We start from the raw sequence: 25,271 nt of genomic DNA on the forward strand, positions 1-25,271 counted from the left end.
TGAGGGCAGACATGATGCCCAGTAAGACATGGCTGCCACCTCCACGGGCAGCACCAAGGTAGAGAGATAGCTTAACTTTTTAATCATTCATTTCCATACTCAAGGCCCCCTAGTGAGGAGCCTTGCGTCTTCTCCTGGGTCCTGACCTTGTCCCTGTCCTCAACCTGCCATACCAAACCTGTGGCTCTTACCACCACGTGTAGGCGTAGATGGTGTCTCAGTTGATGTTTCTAGCACAGATGCTCTCATTGGCCTCCCGCCATTACACTCCCTGCTGGAGCTCTCCATTGGGACGGTCCCAGGCATGCCAAATGACACATTTCTAGAACTGTTCTGTGGATCTTCCTCCTATAGTTCCTCATCTGAAATCTGGACATAATGATGGTACCTACCTCATTTGGTTGAGGATTACGTGAATTTGTGCATATAAAGGGCTCAGAATAGTCCCTGGCATGGTGAAAGTTCTCAATAAATGCCAGCTATTAATGGTCATAATGATGATACTAATGAATACTTAGTGGTTTACAACCATTTTTATTGCTCTGGTCTCTTCCTTCTTTCTCACTGCCTGCCCACTGGGCAATCACTGTTCATTTTCTCTCCATAACACTGCCTTTCTCTGGTATCTGCCCCTTCTTCCCTATCACTGCTGCTCAGTCTTAGTTACAGTATCCTCTTGTCTTTCCTGGGCTTCTCTAGGACAAGTCTTCACCTCGACTCCCATCTCCTTTCTCACCTTTGAGGCTCCTCAAAGGCAGGGTCCATGTTTATTCCTCTTTGTGGCCCCCCAGACCAACTGAGTGCATGTGATTTATAGAATAAGTAGATGAAATGATGCATGGATGGATGGATGGGTAGATGGGACGAAATCCATGCGTTATGTAGAAATCTTGGAAGGGGAAAGATGCCTTATAAATCAAGGGGATAATGGATAGTCAGGAGCTTGGGCAGGCAAACTCTAAAGAAGGTGGGATCTTCAGATGGTGCTGCTGAACCAAAAAAATGGCAATGGCTTAATCAATTATGTTAATGTGTCCGAGGAAGCATATCTTCCAGAAGGAATGGGGTCTGCAGAGATGTCAGAAGATAAGTCAATGTCTACAACTGGTCAGTGTGCTTCCAATTATTCTCAAGGGAGAGAGACACTGGACCTGAGGTTCATGGTTTCCCACTGCTAGAGAGAGGGTACTCTCGTCAGCCTTTACTGACTCGTGTGAAATATTCCCTCTGAACCTTCCCACTTCCTTTCTTCTCATTCCATCTTCTTTGTGGGATGGAGCTTTTCTGATGACTAACTGAGTCTGGGGAGCCAATAAGAGTTGTTGTGTCTTTGGAAATTCCTTGCATTTTATTTTGCTGACGGAATCGCATGAAGGTGATTCTTGTAGGGCTGTTCCCAAGAGCCCAACCACCTCTGGATGCACCAAAAATATTGAGTTTCTGTACCTATGAAGCTGATGACCAGATCTGTGGGCAGAGTAAAGCCACTTGGACACTGCCCCCTAGCAAACCTGGGAAATCAACCAGAGTTCCAAATTGTGGGTTTCTGCAGTCATGGAATTGTGTTCTCCAGTGACATAAATAACATCTGCTTGAGTTCACTCAAGGAGTTCTACCTTCATAATCACTGTCCCTGCAAGCTGTGCCCTAACTCAGTGGAAAATCTCCTTACCAAATGGCCCACTTAGCATTTCACTTTGATAATTCTTTCCTTGTTCGCTGGCCCCTGATTGATAAAAGGGAACAAAGATGGCAACAATAAAGCACGCATATTGCCACTATTCCCATCCGCGTTCTTTGCACCCATTACTAATGAATCATGGCTTTCTCTTCTAGTAACTGGGACTTCAAGTTCCCCTCCACATGGCCCTCCAGGAAGACAGGACCAATCCATTAAATGTGTTAGATGAGATGTTACATATTTGTCATTTCTGGTCTAAAGGTATCTATCTATGCACTTTTTAAAAAAAGTACCGTCTCAATTGTCTTTGTATGACACGCCAACCCAAAATTCACGGGCTTAAAACTACAATATATTTTCTCATGATTTTATGGGTCAGCACTTGAACTGAGCTCAACTGGGCCGTTCTGCTGATTTTGTCTGGTTGCAGTCATCTGGCAGCTTGATGGGGACCGGAGGGTCTAAAACAGCCTTACTCACATGGCTAGCAGTAGTGAAGCTGGCTGTTGACTTGGCCACATGTCCCCTGCAGGCTGGCCCAGGCTTCTTCATAAGTGTGATGTTCCAATGTGCCGTTCACGTGCCTGTTTGTATCGCACTTACTAAAATCTCTCCAGGCAAGCAAATTAAGCCCAGAGTCAGTGTGGAGAGGGCTTCACATGGATTCAGAGACGTGTGGTTCATTGGAGGCCGTGTCGGTAAGAGTATACTCCAGATCAGGCGGTATGTCATTGATCAGAAACTTACTGAGTGCCTACTATGAGCCGGGAACTGTGCTGGGCACTGAGCATAAAATGACAAAGGATTGAGAAGAACTTTGAAGACTGGAAAGGTTCTAACCCGATTGAAAGGGGCAAGAATTAAAACCACACTCTGAATCAATGTGGGTGAAATAATCCATGTGTGTGTGTGTGTGTGTGCGTGTGTGCGTGTGCACCTGCATGCTAGAATGAAGACGGGACTGAATTATTTAGCTAATTTCTTCCATTCTCCATTTCACGTGGATTTGTTCCCGCGAAGTTGAATGAGTAACTCTACTGTTGTCCATTGCGATGGGTTCCTTAAAGCTTTTTTTCAGAGTCTGAAATACTTAAAAACAATCACATAAGTGTATTCTTCATGACCACAAAGAGCTACTTGAGATTTTTTTTCCCCTCTAGAAGCCTGGCCAACTCTGAGACTGAGGCCCATGCTGGCTAACTCTGATATTTCCTCCCTCCCTGCATTCCTGCCACCCACAGCTGCTCCAGTCTGAGCAAAGCTCAGAGGTCAAATACTTACGGCCCGAACAGCCTCTCCAGTGGCAATGGCAAAGAGACAACTCCACTTGTGAAAACAAACAGTCACCCCTTCCATTTACACAGCTCTTGAGCCTTCTTTTCAAAGCCCGTTCACGTCCTTTCTCTCATCACCTCTTCCCCCAAACCCTTTGAGGTGGGCAGGGCGGGTAATGGATCAGGAAACTGAGGCCCAGAGAGGGGGAAGTGACTTTCCCCGTGAGGGACAAGGCTGGAGGCGGAGCTCCGGTTTCCCATTCCAGATCTCGGCTTGTCCAGAAGGTCACACCGTCATGAATAGAGCTGTATGCTCTCCTCAGCTCTAGGAAGCCTGTTTTAAAAACCCTTCTGGGGTTTTCCACTTGACACCTTACTTACTCATCACCACTGTAAACTCGCTGTACTTTGCGTCCACGAAGAAAGAATGAGGGGAAAACATCAAACGTGTCCTCCAGGTCCGGGCTCCTCCATCTTCTGTTGCCAGGAGAAGACGGTGAATTCTCTTTGAAGTTCCAACTCCCAGCCCATAGAGAATCCAGCCAGCGTCCTCCTGCTGGAAAACAGAGGCCCAGAGCCAATTTCACTGTGACTGCTCCCCGCTACCTCCTCAAAACAAAATGTGATTCAAGAGAAATTCAAAATGAACGTCGAAGAAGGCTTGGAGGAGGAGCCATTGGAAGCCATTGGAAGAATGGTAGAGGTAGGAGACGACGTGCTGCTAGAAGGTTTGGGATGAGATATTGCTTTGACAGCACGTGTCACCTCCTCTCCGAGCTCATCTTCCTCGAGAGAGCGGCTTTTCTTTACCACGAACCCTGGAGCATAGGAACCTTTTGGAAAGCTGGGACTGGAGAAGTATCCACATTCTCATGGTGTATGTAGGTCAGGGAGAGTGAGAAATGGTGACGTCACGGCTTGCCCCCATTCCTCTGTGTGGCAGACATGGAGGTCTTTCTGGTTGACGATGGAAGTGCCTTGAGGAAGGCACTACCGCTTGATCAGGCTGGCGTGACGGATAGACTCTACCAACTCTGGTGACCCAAAAGCTTTGTAGGAAGGAGGCAGAAAGAAAGCATTGAGGTACATGTGAGGTGGACATTCTAGCTCCCGGAGCCCTTGTGCTAGGCTTTGAATACAAAGGGTGTGGTCAATTATTAAAAAAAAGATCTTGTTGCTATGGGAAGGATACCTCCAGGGCTTTGACACTGGCGTTAGAACACCACTGGCATTAGACTTTTTTCCATGCCATCAACATAGGATCAATGACTGGTGATTCATCTATAAGATTCAGAAAACACAAAAAGACTGTCAAAAGTCACAAAAAGGAATGCTCTGAAGTATGCTGCTGGACCAGTGTCCCAAAGGAGTGAGGAAAACGGCAGAGCAGCTAAAGCAGAAAGGAACAGTAAGGCTGAACTGGTCTGGTGCCCTGGTTAACTGATGAATAAACGAGACCAGGGTAGAAAGCAACTTCCTTAAAGCCACACAGCACATGGGAGGCACTGGATCCCAGTAGCCTCACTCAAAGGCCAACGTTTTTTTGACTTCACTGCATAACCTCGCCTTTCCTCTACACCCCCACTTGCAGTCCTCTAGAAAGCTGTTGCCTGCCCCAGGACCTCTTCTCCACCCAGCCATCTTCTTCCTTGGAGGAAGATTGCTACTTTACAGATTCAGCCGCTGGGTGGTTCAGTTTATGTTGTATTACTAACGTGTGGTGGGGGAGCCATGGGTGGCAGGAACTTTGCCCTACTTTCTAATAAACAGGACGATCTGTGTTTCTGTTCTGAGGCCTTAGGATTGTTCTCCAAATACTGTCAGGGCAGAGACGTTAAGTGAGAAGTAGGTATCGCATAATAATGGGCCAGGAAATTCCTGTAGAATTGAAAGACACATGTCCCAATTCACCTGTGGCCAGCTGGAAAGAAAGAAGATAGAGAGTGGAGTGTCAAAGCTGAAGGCAGGTAAATACTGCCAAGGTCTGATGCACATCACACACATGTCAAGAGTAGCCGGACCTGAGGCTCTAGAAAGTGAGTGACTCCCATAAGTGACTTTGAATTAAGAGCCCCTGGTTTTACAAGACATTGTATCACCATTGTGGCCTCCATTCTCACAGCTGATGTTGCCAACTGCCCGAGGAATCTGGAGAGTTCCTTCCTCATCTTGTATAGTGTGAAGAGTGCTGCATCTGGAACCAGCAGGCCTGCGCTCTGGTTCGTGGGCCATCCATTCCCCTGTCCTACCACCTTTTATTATTCTCCTAGTTCCTTAGGCCAATCTCTGGGTTTCATTTTCCTAGCCTATGAAAATCGAGAAGCTGTGAGCAATTTGATGTCTGGGAATGTATCCCACCCCCCCCAAAAAAAGCATTGAGGATTAATGCAAATATTTAGCGGCATGAATGTTCATTACAGCACTGCTATTAATAGAGAAAAAGTTGGAATAACCTGTGTCCAGCAGCAGGGGACTGGTTAAACAAGGTTAGTAGTTTAGGTAGTAGGATTATACACAGGCATTAAAACGATGTTAAGAAACATATCTACAGAGCAGAAAATATTAGGTAAAGGGGGAAAATATCATAAAAAAATGGTTTATATAGGATGAATTCATTTCTATTTTAAAAAGGTACATCCGTATGTGTATATGAAATATATATTACATATAACTTATTATACATAGTATAACATTTATTATACATCTTATATGAAGCATATATTCTATTCTGCATTATATTATATATAATAACACAAATATATATTTTTACCTAGGAGGGTCTTCTAATGATCTAATATGGTGCTGATAGTGTAAAGTATTATCCAGATTGTAGAATCCAAATTTGACTTCTGGGAATGTATCCAGAAAAAGCCTTAAGAATTTATGCGCTTTACCTAGAGGGCTATTTTAATGATCTATCATGCTTTTGCCAGTGGTTGTTTAAAGTAAGTGAGATTATGGGTATTTGACCATACTGTTTTCCTCTTGCTTGTCTGTATTGTCTAATTTTCTATAATGAGCAAAGGTGCTTTTTAGAAAGACAAAGCAGTGAAAGAAACCTTTTTTTTTTTTTGGCAAAGAGAGGGGCTTGACTGTGATTACTGAGGTTCGGCCCCACCCCCAGAATTCTGTAGGACCAGGAACAGCAGTGGGATGGGGAGGGAGCAGAGGCCACGCCCTGGGTCCAGAGCTGGAGGGACCAGCATCTCCAAGCCACTCTGGCCTGTGTGCTCCTCGTAAATATCCTCTCCACCCAGCTCAGGCTCTGGCCTGGAGTTACTCATCCCTAGCTTTCGGCCTTGTTTTGACTCACTCTTCAGACATCATTTCAAAGGAATTTCTGTTTAACCACAGAGCCCACAGGAAGAATCCTACTAAAACTTCATTTTAACTAAGTTTCAGCAGACAGATGACTTAAATTAGCTACACTGGCCTCGCAGGAAGCCCCTTAATCCCCAATTGCCGGGGCAGTTGCTGCTGGTGGGCCTGATCTGCTGGCGGGCAAGCTCCATTTTACACACGCATGCACACACACACACACACACACACACACATGGGCACACACACACACGGGCACGCCCGCCCCTGCATCCACAAAGCCCAGCCAGGCATTAAGCCAACTACATGTGCCCTCCTCTGCTTGAATTCCCAGTGTGGCCCACTGTGGCCCAGTGTGGCCTGGTCACTGCAGCTGGCTCTTCATGTGGCCCGACGTCTACTTTAGTGGTTGAAAGGGAACCACTACGGTACCACAGACTGTGTGGGTTTGGGGGACATGGAGAGATTCAGTATGACTGAGAGGTCTCAATGAACGGTCCCATCCTACAAGCCACTCAGACGTTCTTGCCACATTTGGGGGTGGCCTCTCCTCTCTCCTCCTCTCCTCTGAATGCTGCTTTTCCTTTCTGTTTATCTTTCCCCTCAGGCCCCCTTCAAGGGAAGCTCTCCCACCCCACTCTACCCTTGGAGAAGTCTGCGTGGGCTTCGGCATCTCTTGGCTGGCCCCTTGGGAACGCCTTGATGTGCTGTTATTTTTCCTTTAATGGTTAAGGTCCCCTGGGGCCCCCTGCATCTTTGTGGGCGGGTTATACTTGGCTTAAGCCTCGACCCCGCAGTGTGTGACCAGAGGCAGTATCATAGGGTAGGGGTGGTGGGAAACGGGGGTGGGGGGCTTTTCCACATTTTTACGGATAATATAATAACATCATGGTTGAGACTAAGATGGAACAATGCTAAAGGAAATCGAGATTGTGAGACCGATGGAGAAAAGCAGTTCCCACCGCCCCGCCAACCCAAACCCGCCACCGCGCATGCTCCCCGCCAGTCGAGCTCTTGACCACCCCTCTGCCTGAGCCAACAAAACTCTCCCTGCGAATTCTTGAGTCCTGGGCTTCTTCCCCAGAGATGCCCTCTGCTCCCTGCACCTAAGATCTCTCTCGCAGCATGTCTCTGTTTAATCCTATGACAGCTCCGAGGCCAACCTCAGCCCTGTCTTTGTTTACAAGCAACATCTGTGCACCGTGAGCTCCGAAACTCCCATACTGGCCTCCTGGGCAGGTGCTCCAGCCCCTCTTCCCCCCGTCGCACACACTCTCCTGCCCGTATTTAGTGACTCCTGTCTGTCTCTGCCCCTGCGTCTCTTAACTCTGTCCCCAGAGCAGACAGATCCTCCCTTTCTCAGAAGGAGCAGCTCCCCCAGTCCTCTGCAGAGGGACCCCCATTCCTCTCCCTTTAGCTCTCATGCGATCGTCAGGCTAGCCGTTACTCCTGTAGCATCAGTGCATAGGTGAAGACTTGCCTCATCCATCCCGACAGCCTCCCCGACCCCAGACCTGAGGCCCCCAGGGAGCCCTGGATTCAGGCTTCCCCTTTACACGTAGCATGTTGAGCCACAGTTAGCTCCCTCGCCCCTGGCTGAACCAGGAGCTTTGGTGAGGATGAGGACTGGGTCTTTTCTATGTTTCCAGCTCCACTTTGTCCGTATTTCTTTAACAAGCGTTTGAACAGATCCTGGATGAAACTGAGCTGGCGATACTGGAGACGAGACTGAGTGATCCCTAACTGTGGACCGGATTGTCAATTTGGGCCTGCCCACCAAGAGGAAAGCCAGAAAAGTGCCTACACGGGCAGAAGGGAATTCACCTGTCATAGGTGGGGTATGGGTGTAGTATGGCAGGCAACACCATACTGTATGTCTCTTTCCAAAGGGGAGAAGCCCCGGGGCCCCTGGGTGGCTCAGTTGGTTGGGCATCCGACTTCAGCTCAGGTCATGATCTCTCAGTTCATGAGTTCGAGCCTCGTGTCAGGATCTGTGCTGATGGCTCAGAGGCTGCTTCAGATTGTGTGTCTCCTTCTGTCTCTGTCCCTCCCTGCTCTCTCTCTCTCTCTCTCAGAAATAAAAATTAAAAATACAAACAAAGGGGAGAAGCCCCTGTGACCCTTCCCTGGGCCTGCTTGGCGAGGCTGACCCTATCTTACTCCTTGTCATTCAGTCAACACCTTTTACCAAGCATCGACTATATACCAGGTCCTATGCTCAAAGCTAATGGGGAAACGGAGGCACAGATCAAGCAAGCTTGTCCACGGTCCCCCAGACAGTTGGTGGAAGAGCTGGAAGACAAATAGAGCTCAATCCACAGCCCTCACTCTTCACCTCGATGCCAGATGTTTGAACTGGAGGGAAGAACTCATAGGTGTTCCCCGGGGTTTTGTCCAGCCTGGAATCTACTGGAATCTGACCTCCCAGCAGGTAGAGTCGGCCAGCTTTTGGAGCAGCCCAGGGAAGTGTCAGAGACGTTCCTAAGTCTCTAGTGGGGTCACCCGTCCAGTTGTCTCCTTCTCTCGACTGATTTTTTGCTGGTGATGCTTGTGGGGACAAGTGAGCCCGCCTGCACACCTCAGGATGAAGTGTGGCAGGTGAAGCCAGCAGTGACTGGCTGTGATGTTTGAACGTGGTGTTTCCACTCACCAGCGCAACCCGGATTTAGGTTCCTGAGAATTGCTAACGAGCCACCCCCTTGGATCTTTATCCTTCCTCCTGTGTCCTTCCTGCCACCTGTAGTCTAAATTTAGTGATGAGCAGGGGACAGCACTTTCCACCCCCGGGCTCAGGCCACTGAGCTGCTAATGAGCGTGGGGCCACCATGGGGGTGGCGAGTTGGTGTGGGAGCCCCACCGTAGTCTTCCTGCTGGGGTCTCCTGCACTGTGGGCTTTCTTAAGTTTCTTTTTTTCCTTAGCTTATAGAAGTAATACGTAATTTAGAAAATACAGAAAAATATGAAAAAGAAAATAAATAACATTTCTATTTCCATCACTAAGCGGTTTCCTTGTTAATATTTTGTCCAGTCTTGTTTCTTGACGTTTGAGTCATTTTTTTATTCTGATAAGCATACAAGTTTTTCAGTATTTTTCAATTCATTTTTTTTTTTTTTTTTTGGTCTACAGAGTTGAAATCCTACGATGCCATCGGTTTCGTGCCTCATTTCTTCACCTTCCATTCTGCAAAATAAGCAGTCTTCAGGTTTTTGCTTCAAACTTTTAAAGACCACTTGCTAACACAGGGTTTTATGGTTTCAGTGAACTATGGCTTACTTTACTATTCCCCTATTCGGAGGTTGCTTCTGATTTTTTAAAATTGTGAATTTTACAACTTGATGATGAACATCGCTATGCCTGAATCTTTAATGACATTTAGAATTACTTCCTTAAGATCAATTTCTAGAAGTGGGATTATAAGATAAAAAGCTACGAATATTTTTAAGCCTTGTGATCTTTCATGCCAAAATACTTTCCAAAAGAGCTGGATCATCTTACATGATCTCCCAGCAGTGTGGAGGGGTGAAGAGGCAGCACTTCGAAGTGAGCGAACCAAGTTCAAAGAAAGAAATCAGATTCACTGGCAAATTTTAGCCTAAAGCGAAAGGTCGGGAAGGGAAAGAATGAAGTGTCACCTCTTGCAGAGAAACAACTTTTACAAAACGACTATAGGAAGGAGAACCAATGGGGACTTTTTCCAGATTAACTTGGGAACCCACCATCTGCTTTTCCTCTGCTCATCTCCCTGGGTGACTCCCTTGCCCATCTCTCCTAGAATGGAGGGCTGAGTAGTGGCAGCAGCCAGCTTCCCTGGAGACAGGTGGCTGTGCCCTGCCCACCATAACCTCTATCTAAAAGGCTGAAACATGCCCGAAAGGAAGAGATCTTAAAGATTCTCCGGTCTTTCACTGTATTTCTCCGATTCACTGTACTTCAGCACAATCCTTGTTTACATGATTCCTTGTACACGTATGCTTTCCTCCTAAGTTTTGGGGGTGGCTGATGTTGCACAGTTGTCTACAGTGCTTAGAAGGTGCACTTTAAAAAATTCTAATAATGTAAGTTTCAGGGTTTTCTGACTGGTATTCATTACGAGGGTGAATGGTTTCTCAGGTCTTTGCTAATTTTCTGGATGCTCTTAAAATAAGTTAACTAATGGGAGGTGTGGATCTACCTGTGTTCCAGTTCATCTGTGCACCTTCTGCTCTTGAAGAATAATGCCCTATCGCGGGGAGAATTAAAGCACGTAGGTATGAGTCTTGTGGCCTTTCCCTTTCCACATACATTGGGACATTGATATCTAAGACTTAACCTTAGATATGATCTTGCTGTTATTAACTTAATCATCATTGGGGCCCCTGGGTGGCTCCATTGGTTAAGCGTCGAACTTCGGTTCAGGTCATGATCTCGCAGTCTGTTCTGTGAGTTTGAGCCCTGTGACGGGTTCTGTGCTGACAGCTCAGAGCCTGGAGGCTGCTTCAGATTCTGTGTCTCCTTCTCTCTCTGCCACCCCTCCCTCATGCTCTGTCTTTCTCAAAAATAAATAAACATTAAAAAATTAAAAAAAAAAAAACACCCTTAATCATTATTCAAGGCTAGATTCAAATCCCATCTCTTTTAGGGAAAAAAAAAATCTTTTGACACCCCCTCTCCCTGCCCCCAACCACCACGCTAAAGAATTCAGGTTGTCTTCTAAATTTTGGCTGTCTATGCCAGTGGTTTAAACAATCCTATTTGGGTATGATAATCTCTCCTTTTTAATTTCAAAAAATGTTTACACACTCACATGACAATAAGTGTTCTTTGAGCACCTATTTTAAAAATTCATGAAGACCAAAGGACAGACAGCATGAAATTGTTTTTAAGTGGCTATGCATTTGGCAGTCACAATATATATTTATAAAATAAGTATATGTACCTTCTGAGTTGTGTCTGAGTCATCTTACAGATATAAGGATTTGTGATGCTTAATATAACCCATAGATTACAAGGGAACCAAGGTCCACAGTTTGGGAGCCGTTGGCCTATTTCATTTATGTACAAAGAATCACACACCAAGGGACACTGCTTGCCTGGTCACTTAACTCTTCAGGACTATCTCCCACAGTTAGACTGAATCCTACCCGAGGACAAGAACTTCCCCTTACATGCTTTTGTACATCCACAATGCTAGTAGACCCATCAATTAAAGATCATCAACTGAGCACTAACCACACGCAGGACACTGAACTTGACCCTGGGAGATACAAAGTATAAGATCCACTTCTTAGTCTTGAGATCCGACAGTATAGTTATAAAGACATGGCAAATGTCTCCACGAATGCATTAATGAATTAGTGAATTAAGGCTCTGAGAGCAAGTGACTCTTTAATGGCTGAACTCCACAGGTTATAGGATTAATCATGCAGTGAGTTTCAGTGCAAACTGAAAGATGATTAGGACCTGGCTGCCTCCTTCAGCCCTGGAAGGTGCTCAGAGAAGAACTGAATGAATTAATGCATACAAAAAGTACTGTGGGTTATTTCTTCCTAGACAGGTACAAAGTGAAACTCTCATTTTTCAAAAGAATAACTCTTCCTCGGAAACACACAGGAGTCAATTTCTTGCAAGGAGCAGTGGATGAAGAGGAGAGGCATTTTCCTATTTCCTTCCAGGAACCCCTGAATCCTATAATCTCTTAGAATGTTAGTGCTGGGATCCGGAAATCATGTAGGTCAACCTTCCATGGGTGAGACTATTAAGGCTCCAATGGAAAAGTGACTTGCCCAGGTTCATAAAACCAATTCCTAGCATAGCTGGGACTTGACCTCTAGGAGCTGGACTTCAAAGCTAGTGTTCTTTCCACTTTATCTTCCTACCTTGAAAATCCCTTTCCTTTCACTGAACTTATCAGAACTACTTGTCTAAAACAAGTCTGCCTGAGGCTAACCCACCCGCCTTCTTATTCTAATCACAATGCTAGACTGGCCTTTCTTCTCTTGCTATCTAAACACGCCCTAATTAGAAATCAGAAGCAACTCCTGGGCCCAGGCCAATGCTTCAAAGAGTCTGTGTATTGGCACCCACAATGCCAAAACCCATTCTTGGAAAAGACAGACTGTTAATTACAGAACCCAAACCATTGCTTTGTGGATTGTGGGGATTTCGTGAGCACGGGTGGGAGATGGGGGAAGTTCTGGAGGGGCTTTCTTCACCGTCATTAGTTTTCACCCACAACAGAGAGCTGTCTTCCCTAGGATACCACAAAGCAATTAGGTTGGGACCCGGCCAGGGAAGCTCCCACCATCTGGTGAATATTTAGGCGTCCTGGGTGATCTGGAAAGTCAGTGGGTGGGCACTGAGATACACAGATAGGCCTTCTGGCCAAGGATGTTTGAGGCTCGGGAATCTGGAGGGGCAAATGCCCTCGAGAAATCACCCCAAATTCCCTGAACATCTGTGGACTGAAGTCAAGCTATTGGTCAAGTTTCCCTAACAAAGCATTGCTCTGGGAGCCTTAATCCATTAATCCATTCACTCAACGCCCATCTATTGTGCCAGGTTAGTATGGTGAAGTCACGACTTACATTGACCATCATGTGACCTCCACCTCTGATGCTACTGCTCCCTAGCTGTGTGACTTGGGCGAGGCGTTTATTTTTCTGGTCCACCTCCTTGTACTTCTGGCTCAATCTCATCACCTATAAAGTGAAGGGGTTGTACAAAATGATTCCCTTTCCTTCTACCTGTGTGACTTGGGATCCAGTTAGGAGACAGAAACCACACAGTACTTGGAACAGGGGAAGTTCAACACACGGAATCATTCACTAATAACAGAGAACTAGTTACTGGGGGGTGAAGTGAACTCTGCAGAGTATTAGAATAGCACCTAGAGGGCGCGGCCTCAGGCTTGTCCTCGGGCTGAGACAGAGTATCCAAGGAAGGAACAAGTTGGAGAGTCCCTATCCCCAAGGCTGATGTGAGGACCAGGTAGCTGTAATCCAGTGAATGGCACAGAAATTCTTTGAGGTGTTACCGGGCTGGGCAGGCAGGCAAGGAGTCATGACACTGAGGCACTAGAGAAATTTGTTGAGAAACTGCCCTTGGGAGTGCTGTGGGTCTTGCTGGGAAGCCCACTAAGGAGCTTGTGGAAGCCCACAGAAGCTGCCATTGAGGGTTGCACGGAAACTTGCTTGAGGTGCGTGTGCCCCATCCCCTGGCCCCCTGCCGCAGGTAAGGCACACGAGAAAGAAGAAAGCATGTCAGAACCAGGAAGAGAAGTCCCTTTCTACCGCTCTCCTGCGGTGTCCTTCCAGAACCCTCTACTGACAAAGCGTAACATCATGCCATCATCGGGTAAAGAGAAATATTTTCAGGCTCCCACCCCAGTACCACATGTTGGGCAATGAAGGGTAGATTTGCAGATGAGATATGACAAATCGATGACTGGCACATTATCATTCTATAATATATGATTCTTTGATTCAGTCCTGTTTTTTAACGTTCAAATGTATGAAAGAAGTAAATCATTTGTATGGTACCTAGCCTAGACATGGTCTTAGCCTACTCTATGATCTCCTCCCCTCTATTCCTCAATAATTAATGAATTGCTTCAGAAACAACACAACACAACACAACACAACACAAAACAGTCCTGGGGAGGAAGACCTTTGACTTTAAAACTCTGAGCATGCCATAATTATGCTTATATATGATTATAAATATGTTTTAATTACAATTATGTAAGTAGTGATAAGTTATTAGTAACAACTATGCCAAGGATGTAGGTACATCTGAGCTTCCAGGGGAATGAATAAAAGTTGTCAAGGCCTTCGCTAGCCTTCCAAATGACAACAAATAACTCAGAGAAGTAAGATCAAGAATGAAGGGAATCTCAAAGCAAATGCTAGGAAGAACCAGGTGAATGAGAAAATGTGATAGAAGGTTGTAGGAAGGAGAAACATCCACAGGCTGAAATGGTCAAGGAAAGATGTGTGTTGGAATCCCAATTTGAGAAGAACGTTGAACAATGGGCAAATATTGAGGGAATAGGCCAAGATGTGGCCACAAGTCCCGTGACCCCAAATTTGCTAGCCTAATGTCCGAACTCAGCCCGTTCCCAACACATGTGTAATGCACACAGACTGATGATAGGGAGATCAGCACACAGGACCTCTGAGTCCCTGGACAGCCTCATTTGGAGGAAACGTCATTATACAGACCTTCCGCCATCATTTAGGCAAACCCGTGGTTCTCATATCAATGGGTTGACCATTTGCTAGTGTGGAGGGTTCACTGTTGTAATCATCACTCTTGCTCTGCACGTTAACTGAAACTTTGAAATACCAAAAAAGAAGAACAAATAAATGTCCCGAATAATTGCGATCAACGGTGCAAACACAGCCTTGCTGTGTCGGGTGCGTCGGGTTTATTTGCTCTCTCATGAGTGAAAATCGGGCAGAGGTGTGGCTCAGAAGTGTTCTGAGTGTTTCGACAAGCTGTGCCCTGTGTGGGGATGACAGAAGGCAAGTGGCTATTGACCTTGGTCAATATTGCTTGTATTTAATATTTACTGATATTTGGCCTCTGTGACCCAAGAGTTTGCTGACTTTCCTCCTACCTCTCTTGGTTGGCCTCTGTTTCTCCACGCATCCTCTAAAAGCTGTACTTCCTGGCCCTTCCTATCCATTCCTGTGGCTCAGATTACCATTTATATCTGCTGACAACATCTGTCTGAGTTTTTATCTTCAGCTCCAGGCCGGAATAGGCAATTCTAGCTCAACGTGTCCTGAGCTGAACGAACTTTCTTACCCCACAAAGCTGCTTCCACTCCTGCTTGCCCTCTTAGCATAAGACAACATTCTTTCACCCAGGGGTGCAAGGTAAAAACCAGGAAGTCATTCTTATGCTTTCATTCTCACCACCGCCCCACCCCCCCCCAAACATTCGTATCAGTCCTCAAAGGCTACTGAGATCCTCTAAAATCTTTCAATCCGCCTCCTAGTTTCCACCCCACTCCCACCCATGTGCCAGAACCTCTAACCTGGACTCCCACAACTCAACTAGTTTTTAACCAGGCAGCTATTTTACTCATGAAAAAAAACTGTATTGAAAAGAATCATATCCAACCTAGGTTGAGGTTGTGTCCCTCCGAGTTGGTTTTACTTTGCTTTAGTTTGCTTCTGCCAGGAGTGTAAAGTAGATTAAAAATATTTTTTTAAAAATATTTTTTTAATGTTTGTTTTTGAGAGAGAGACACAGAGGGCAAGCAGGGGAGGCGCAGAGAGAGAGGGAGACGCAGAATCCGCAGCAGGCTGCAGGCTCCGAGCTGGCAGCACAGAGCCCGACGCAGGTGCCAACCCAAGAACCGTGAGATCATGACCCGAGCCGAAGTCAGACGCCCAACCGACTGAACCACGCAGGCACCCTTAAAAACAATTTTAATGCCAGTTTCTTGGCTTCAAGGTGCCTGGTCATGCAATTAATATAGTTTCAAAACCCCAGATGGTGTGGGGCCAAGCACGAAGTTAAAGATCCTTTTTGGAGACTACCTGTTTCCCACTTGACGCCTTTCCCCATGCATCTCTTTGCCAGCAGGTGGAGATTTTCCAGTGCATGCTTCCACAGAAGACCTAGGAATAGAATTCGGTGATTCATCACTTCCGTATAACACCCAGTGCTCATCCCAACAAGTGCCCTCCTTAACGCCCATCGCCCATTTAGCCCATCCCCCCCATGCAACGCCTAGCTTTACGATGGTTTTCTAGTTGTGGCTCCCAGACTTTCATTTTTTTCCCCAACGATATTTGCTAGGCAGCGTGCTACTTATTAGTCATCACAGGACAGAAAAGGTGAGCAGAATTGGAAAATCTTTAATTTTGTAAAATAAAGTAGAACCTCGTCTTTCGATTGCATTTTAGAGTAATTCCCTGGTCGTGCTTTATCTCAGTACCAAGCATTATAAAGATTCTGCCGTATAAATGTGTTGTTTTTATAAAAGTGGTCACCTGGATGTTATCCTGACTCACGTAAATTGCAATATGCGGGGATACACTGAACTCACACAAGACGCAGGGGTCCTTCCATCAACCCCTTCTTTACTTGAAAGTGTCTGCTATTCCCTCTGCTATGCCCCCAGGACTCATAGGGCAGGACATAGGACGCTGACAAATAGAACATGGGGGAAATCACCAGTATCGGTAACACAGTAAACATTAAGAAGGCCTATCGCCTTTAAAAAAAAATAAATTAAACAGAATTTTAATATTTTCTTCTCTTTCCTCAAAGGATTATCTTGTGCATTCTGAGGGGGTCTCTGTAGACCGTGGTTTTCTAGGAGGATGTTCTAAGTTGAACTGCATCCCTCCCCACTGTAGGATGCAGTAGATCCTACTCCTGAACCAGGGGGTTCACATGCTTGTGAACGTGACCGTGTTTGGAAATAAGGTCACTGCAAATATAGTTAGTTTAATTAAGATGTGGTCAAGCTGGAGCAGGTGGGCCCTTTATCTGATATGACTGGTCTCCTGACAAGAGGAGGAGACGCTCAGAAAAAAAGACAAGGTAGAGGCCCACAGGGAGATAGCCGTGTGATAAGGAAAGCAGAGATCAGAGTGACGTAGCCATGAGCCAAGGACTGCCAACAAACACCAGAAGCTGGAAGAGACAAGGAAGGAGTCCCCCTTACAGGTTTCAGAAGGAGCATGGCTCTGCGGACCCCTTGCTTTTGAACTTCTAGCCTCCAGAACCGTGAGACCGTACGTCTCGGTTGTGTTCAGCCACAAAGCTTGTGGTACTTGTTACAGCAATCCTGGGAAACTAATACGAATGTGAATCCAGAGAATGACTGAAGGAAGTTCAGAGACGTGGCAGGAATACCAGTCGGTCGAGGGGAACCCGGAAACCTGGGTAGGTGACAGCCCAGGCAGGAGGGTGTGCTCCATGGTTTCCGATGCATCCCGGGAAGCAGGAGGATGTGAGCAGAGGAATGTGCTCGCTCACCGAGGGGTGGGGGTGCGGAGAGGACCCGCATCTGCTCCAAGGCGTGGAGACACTTAGGGGGCAGAGGAAGATGCACCTGGTTGAGTGGGTGGCAATGGGTTGTGAAGAGCCCTCAGTGCCCATTCTTCCGGCTCCCTTGGCCTTCCCTCTCCTTGCATCCAGGTTTCTTTGGCTGCCTTCTGGTTGTTGCAGGCTTCTCTATGTTAACATTCTTTAAGATCTGCCTGCGACCCACATCTGGGCTTCCGGCTGCACCCTGTCCCCCCCCCCCCCCCTCCGGTTCTTTCTGTGTCCTTTCCACACAGGACGGGTCACATTCTCTCTGCCTCCGATGCCTGAAATCCTACCACATTCGAGTTACCACCTTAGTGCCCTATTTATAAAGGTGTCCTAAGTTCTTGCATTTCTGTTTAATAATGGCATCCTAAGCAGCTGTCGGAAAGATTGACCTCATCAAATGAAAAAGCAAGGTGTAGAAAAGTCTGTCTTGGGACACTTCCGTGTTATGTAGAGAAGTTGTCTATGCCGAGCTAGACCACGCATAGCCTGTTAGATCAGACGTAAGAGAGGACAAGGAAGGTAAAAACCTGTTCCTGGAGAAGGAGCCCTATTTCTCTTGAAAGGTTCAGACATTATCTGCTAAACTCAGAGAGGAGATTTCCCCTCTAGCAGCTGACGGGAAAGAATAGGTTTGCTCACTTATTCATTCATTCGACAAATATTAATTAAGCACCTATTTCTTGACCTGTGTTAAGTGTTGGGAATACAGTAAAGAACGAAGGTGTAATATATCCGCTCTTGGAGGGAGTGCAGTCTTTTGAGGAATTTAGGCCTTTGATGCAGTGTGATAAATGTCAAAAGGAAAACTGTAGAAGCTTTGTATTCCAAATGCCTGCTTATCTATGTGTCAGTCACTTGGTATGATAGGCAGAGTAATGACCTCCAGGGATGGCCCTGTCTTAATCCTCAGAAGCCTGTGAATATGCTATCTTACGAAGCAAAAGGGTCTTTGCAGACGTGATTCAATTCAGAACCTCGAGATGGAGATGTTACCCTGGATAATTGGGGGGTGGAGAAATGTAATTATATGCCTCCTTAAAATCAGAGACTGTCTCCCAGTTGATTTCAGAGTGAGAGGGAGATGTGGCTTTGAAGATGGAGGAAGGGGCCACCAACCATGGAATAAGGCTGGAAAAAACAGAAATGAACACTCCATGGACACCTTGATTTTAGCCCAGTGAGACCTGTGTCTGGCCTCTAATTTACAGAACTGTGACTTTTTTTTAAATGTATTTATTTATTTTGGGAGAGAGAGACAGACAGAGAGAGACAGAGAGCATGTGATTGGGGTAGAGAGATAGAGATAGAGAGAGGGAGAGAGAGAGAGAACCCCAAGCAGGCCCCGTACTGACAGTGCGGAGCCTGATGAGGGACTCAAACCCACGAACCGTGGGTTGAGAACCCATGACCTGAGCTGAGATCAAGAGTTGGACACTTAATCAACTGAGGTGCCCCAGAGCTGCGTTGTTTTAAGCCACTAAATTTGTGGTCATAAATTTGTGGTCGGCAACAGTAAACTGGATACATTGGATTAGGCTAAGGCATATAAAGTTGAATAAGACAAAGTCCCTATCTTCAAGAAACTCACAAAATTGTTTCTTGAACAAGAAACATGTGGAGAGAAACATGTGAACAGCATAATAAAAGGGCCAAGTTTGGAGTGTGTGCATGGAGCTGTGTACATCAAAATTTATTTGGAAACTTCCTGTTAGTCTCTCCAGTTTTCAGATTACCCAGTGGTAATTTTCAGTCTCTGATGGTGCAGCTGGTTAACGACATTGACACGGCTGATCATGCCCTCTTCCTAGACACTCTTCCTTCTTTTGGTTTGCAGGACCCCACACTCTTTTGGTTTTTCTCCTTCTTCACCGGATGTCACTTTTCCATATCTATCTCCTTTGTTCCTTATCTTCTCCCAACCCGTTCATATTGGAATGTCCTAGAGTGTCCTTGGCCCTCTTTTCTGTAGCTGTATTTCTTCCTTTGGTGACCTCATATAGTCTCATGCCAACTACATGCTGACCACAGCCAAGTTTATCTCCCCATCCCAGACCTCTGTCCTGGGCTCCGGATTTATACATCCAGCCTCCCACTTGCCATCTCCACTTGGATATGTAATGGACATCTCATAGGGAACATGTCTAACACCGAACCCCTGGTCTGCCCTATCCCACCATGCCTCTGACAACCTACTCTGTCCACAGCCTTCCCCATCTCAGTAGACAACTTCCAAGTGCTCAGATTCATAACTGACTGCGTTTCATATCAGTCTATCAGGAATTTTAATTGGCTCAACCTTCAAATATATCCAGAATCTGACCACTTCTCTACTGCTACTACCCTGGTCTGCTCACCATTGCCTCTTGCCTGGATTACTGCAAAACCATGATATGGTTTCCCATGTCCCTCCCAGAAAAGCCTTAAGCCCTCACAATATCCTACCAGGCACTACAGGATCTGGATCCCCGCCCCATCTTCCGTCCCTCAGGCTATCTCTATCTGTTGCCCTTTTTTTCCATTCTGTTTCAGCTACCCTAGTGCTTTTCACATCTGGATCTTTGTTCTTTAGGAAGAACGATCAGTCTCAGGGAGTCTGAACTATGCCTGGCACTTAAGAAGCACCCAGTAAATATTCAATGAGTGAACAAATGAATGTTCTTAATCACTAGCTCTCCTGTTGCTTGATTCTCCTTGTTTTTTTTTTTTTTTTTAATTTTTTTTTTTTTAACGTTTATTTATTTTTGAGACAGAGAGAGACAGAACATGAACGGGGGAGGGTCAGAGAGAGAGGGAGACACAGAATGTGAAACAGGCTCCAGGCTCTGAGCAGTCAGCACAGAGCCCGACGCGGGGCTTGAACTCACGGACCGCGAGATCATGACCTGAGCCGAAGTCGGACGCTTAACCGACTGAGCCACCCAGGCGCCCCTGATTCTCCTTGTTTTTAATGATGCTGTTTACACCACTAGTTGCTTGAGATATTTATCTAGAATCTCAGTTTTGGACAGCATTGACTGGGCTCTTGAATGTTTTGATTTTTTATTTAGAATGCAGTGCTTTTATGATGTCAGGAGCATTAATATTAAAAACAAAGAGCAAACAATTGAAAAAACAACCCTTAGGGAACATGTCTGAAAGCTTGAGTCTACCTCAGAGTCGTTTTTCAACCTGGCACTCTCCACCAAACTTGTTCCGACTTGACTCAGAGATGAAACTGCAAATATGTAATTCTGAAAGTTCACACGACAATCACCCATGACGTTATAAATGCACCGCTTTTGTGAGTATTCATATTCTTTAAAAAATTTTTTTTTTAACATTTATTCATTTTTGAGAGACAGAGAGAGACAGCATGAATGGGGAAAGGGCAGAGAGAGAGGGAGACACAGAATCGGAAGCAGGCTCTGAGCTGTCAGCACAGAGGCCGATGCGGGGCGTGAACCCATGAACTGTGAGATCGTGACCTGAGCAGAAGTTGGAAGCTCAACCGATTGAGCCACCCAGGTGCCCCATGAGTATTCATATTCTTAAACCTGAAACCAGAAGGTCAACGAATCCTTTGTTTAAAATGGCATTAAGCTAAATCTGTGTCTGAATTGTTTTCATTCAGAAAACTCAGTCACTTACATTATCCAATAAATCAACACTGACTTCCTGGGCACTTGCTGGAAGAAGCCATGACTCCTGCTTGAGGACATAGACCCGGAGTTACCCAGGAAATGACTACTCTGAACCTCTAGATGTGATTATATCTTCTTCACTTCATCTTTTCCATATTTTGGAAAAAAGAGGAAGTACCAGCAAAATGCAAAGACTAAAGCAAGCTGGTCTGTTATACTTTTCCTAACCCTAGTATCAAAAATACATTAGACTCAGCATAATTCGGGGCTGGAGTTCTCTTTTTATTTCATTGACTTGGCTCCTGGGGTGGGGGGGCTATAATCTCGGACAGCTGACAGTCTGAGATCTTGCTAGACCTGCCGGAGGGAACATGAGTTCTGGTGGTTCCAGAAGGATTCATTCTAACTGCCTCCCATGGTGTGCTGGGGTGACCTCACAAGAGCCGACTGGTAAATTTCAAAGGATTTTTGTTTTTTGAGCCGGTTGACGTCACACTGCTGTCTCTCCATGGTGAGAGTTGGAAGTTGACAATTACTACAAACCTCCCCCCACCCCCACCAGCTGACCACAACCAAAAAAGTCAGCTATCAGACATTTTACCAGTACAGCAGGGGTTGAATTTCTTTTTCAACAGACCCAGTTTTGTCAACAGAGGTTTCTAAATTCCCATTTTCCAGTTTTGGTCTTTTTCTCTGAAGTATTTTAATTTTCTATAGCAAATCACTTACAGGTCATTTTATTTAAGTTTTGACTTTATCGTTTGTTGTGTGTTTTTTGTCTTGTTGTTTTTGTTTTTTCTCTATGAGCAAATTCTTTACAACTGGGAATCCCTGATTAGGCTTTGGTTTTCCGTTTGTTTACACAACTCCATTTATAACTACATGGCATGATTAATAATTGCTGACTCTCTGTCCCGCCCCTTCTCTAATATTGATGTAATTTAGCCTATGTCAGCTTCCGCATCATCATTCTTAAAACTGGAATAATGGTACATACTGCTCATTTACTTGCGGGGAGTATTAAAAAAACAACACGTAAAGGACTCGGCACGGTGCTGGGCACATGGCAATATCTCACAAACTTTTACTTATTGTGTAGTAATAGTGGCAGGTATTGAGCTGTAAGGAGCGCACACACAAAAGGGTGAGATGGAATGCTTTGGTGAACAAATACTTTGACCCATCCCTTTATAGCTTAGGAACACGAATAAACCAATGTTTGCTGCCTGGTAGTTGAGATATTGGGTGTCCCTATCTAAGCGGATTGCTTTGCAGGTAGAAAGAGATCAGTGGAGACATTATCTTCATACACTCAGAATAACAAGGCGGATTTAGTAGATCAGTCAGATCAGGTTGATATTTCAGAGTTGTAAGACTGAGAAATGTTGGCTACTTCGTACCTTCTTGTTCTCCTGAAACATCCAAACGCCCTGTGTCCTCATTGCCCATCTTCCTTTTAACTGATGGTCTGATTCGCAGGAAAACAGAAGCAATGATGACAGTAAAGACCTTCTTCTTTTCCTTCCACAAATATAGCGACCTTTGTGCGTCTATACCTGTATTTTTTGTCTTCACTTGTGTTATTGCAGATGGCATGTCCAAGCTCCTATCTAAAGGATCACAACCCCCCCCCCCCTTTTTTTTTTTTACCTTCTCAAGAGCTTAACTCCCATCTGTGTTCCCCTTCTTCAGTCCTTCTTCAGTCTTTCTCCTTGACTGGTTCATTCTCCCAGCCTACAAAAAAGTTTTAGTAGTTCTTAAAAAAACAAAGCCTTCTGTGGTTCCCTTGCCACTTTCCAGCTACTATCCCCTTCTCTGCTCTCCTTCACACTGCACTGGTCATAGCCTCTACCTCATTACCTTCCATTCTCTCTCGAACCCAGTTTACTCAGGCTTCTCTTTCCCGCCGGGAGCTGTTTTGTCATTAGCGGCATCCATAATGCCAAACCCAATGGTCACTCAACTGTCTTCATGCTCGTCCATCTCTCTGCAGTATTCTGCAGTATTCTGCCTTTGAAAAACCACCCTCCCTTGATTGTGGAGCACCACACTCTGGTTTTTTGCCTGCCCTCTGGCCATCCCTGTCTGTCTCCTATGCGGGACCTTCTCCTCTGCTCGCTCTCTAAAATTTGCAGTGCCCATGCCTTGGCCCTTGGCCTTTTTCTCCCATGATAGATCTCATCTGGTCCCATGGCCTTAAGCTCTATGCATTTGCCCAGGATTCCCAAGGCTGTGTCTCTAGCCCCCTCCCCAAGGAGTTTCACTCTAGCTATTTAAGCCGCCTACTTAATATCTCCTCCCTTGGCTCCCCAGTGGGCAGCTCCGACCAGCATTACCAAAATAGAACCCCTGGCTTTCCCTTCAAAACATAGTTCCCAATGTCATCCCCACTCAGTAAGTGGTATCTCCAACCACCTCGTTGCCTCAGGTTTCCCTCTCCAGATCCAGTCTACTAGGAAGTCACTTCTATTTCTAGACTGTATCCCAATCCTGTTCATGCCCTCCTGCTTTCCCTCCTAGTCACTTATGATCAATTCTTTCCCTAGAAGCAGGAAGATTTTTTTCAGGATATAAATAAGACCCCATCATCCCCTGCTTAATTAGCTTCCTATCAGGAAATCTTCATTAGCTTTCCATTAGAAAACCATCCCAAATCCTCACTTTGGCCTACAATCCCTACTTGTGTTGGCCCCAGGCTGCCTCTCCAAACTCATCTGGCTCATATTTTTCTCCCATTATGCTTCAGCCACACTGGCCTTCCATATGCTCCTGCAACATTGCCAAGCTGGACCGCCCCTTTGTACTTTGGCATTTGCTCTTTCCCCTGCCTGGAGCGTTCTGCTTTCACATCTAAACGGGGCAGCCTCCTTTCTGTCATTCAGACCTTAGTTCAGTCACTTCTCCCCAAAGCACTTCCCTGAGCACCGAATCTACGGGAGCTTATTCTCCAGCATGTTACTTTTTGCATTTTCCTCATATCTACCGTCTGCATTTATCTTGTCCACTCATCTGTTTTGTCTCCTTCCCACCAGCCTTGCTAGAATCCAGCTCATGAGAACCAGTGGACCCTTTGACTATTTTGGCCCCTGCTGTTTCCCTAGCGTTGCCTCACACATCACCTGTGACTAACCAACAACTGCTGTGTGAATGAATGCACGTTCTGGACGCCCAACAAAGGTATTTCTAAATACAATAGTTAGTATCGTTGAGGAGACCGGCTGCTATACTGTTCCCTGCCCCACATAGAAAGCCACACCCACACGAGAAATTTCTTTTGGAAGGCAGCATCAGGAAAACTTTACCTCCATTGAGAACTTGCTTCACCTTTTCCTTTTCCACTATTAAAGCTGTCACTGATTGTTCCCAGTTTTGTTTTGGCCTGGCTCTTAGGAAGCTGAAAACCACATTTCAGACTCAAGGACAGCAGTAGTCTTTGTTCCAACAGCGAACACAAATTCTCCCTTCCTCAGGCTCATTTCCTACTTTTGTTATGGGAAGCATGGCAATGACATTTGTTGTAAGTCACTTCAACTCCTTTCTGGAGAGAAGTGTCGTTTAGACAAAAGCATGCAAACGTGTTGACATTCTGCCATAGGCTGGATAGTGTTGCCTTGCATAGTGTGCTCGTGAACGGGGGCTTTCTGGCTATATGTGTTCATGTCGGAGCGGGAGCAACCTTTATCGTTGTTGGGTGATTTGCTGTGATTCATATTTGGGAATTCCCCAAGGTTACTCAGTTAGGGTTTACTTGCTTCGTGGGAGCCCAACCCTCTGGGTGGTAAGGTTTTCAGGCTTATTGGCATTTGTTGACTTGATGAGTGTCACTTCAGAGTTATGAGCTAAGACGTTGGATCGTGAGAGTTTATTATTCTTTCAGAGCTCTGCGTCTCAGTAGTGGAAGAAACATGCCTTTTAGCTTAGCTTTAAAATGCTGTGCCTTGATCTTCCGGAGATCCACGGACCACGCCCCTTGAAGGTTCAAAGGAACTGTTCTTAATTGTTGTTTGGGTTAGGGACGGTTTTGAAGTTTACAGAGTATAATACATACATGCTTCTCCTTAGCATGGCAAAATTAAAACGTAACTCTTTTGAAGTCCAGGATGTATTGGTATTTTAATTTATTAGTTATTTTGAATATTTGCTTGTGGCAACAGCATTCATAAAATAGCCATAGGAAAAGCATACACTGATCAATTATTATTGAATATCTCTTGATGCTTGTACTAAACTGATACAGATGATGTAAAGAATATATATGTGGGTTATCTATGAGGGTGGAATAGTGGACAAATGTCTCTGAATAATGTATGCTTTTAAAAGAGCCCTAATGGCTTATATGC

General features: G+C 45.6%; 1 long non-coding RNA gene across 3 annotated transcripts in view; it reads right to left on the reverse strand.

The window, feature by feature from the left end:
- Positions 1-1,199: 1,199 nt before the first annotated feature.
- Positions 1,200-25,271, reverse strand: part of LOC145715556 (uncharacterized) — a 31,444-nt gene continuing 7,372 nt past the window's right edge. The window contains exons 3-6 of one of the 3 annotated variants that reach the window (XR_014137792.1): positions 22,582-22,665; positions 15,802-15,882; positions 2,162-3,511; positions 1,200-1,726 (exon numbers count right to left, since the gene is read on the reverse strand). This is a non-coding gene — a long non-coding RNA (uncharacterized LOC145715556). Of the gene's footprint in view, positions 3,512-15,801; positions 15,883-22,581; positions 22,666-25,271 lie in introns of all 3 variants that reach the window. The other 2 variants (XR_014137793.1, XR_014137794.1) reach the window with 2 other exon arrangements.

Source organism: Panthera onca, chromosome B3, assembly GCF_046562875.1.
Source record: "Panthera onca isolate mPanOnc1 chromosome B3, mPanOnc1 haplotype 2, whole genome shotgun sequence".
Classification (NCBI taxonomy): Eukaryota; Metazoa; Chordata; class Mammalia; order Carnivora; family Felidae; genus Panthera; species Panthera onca.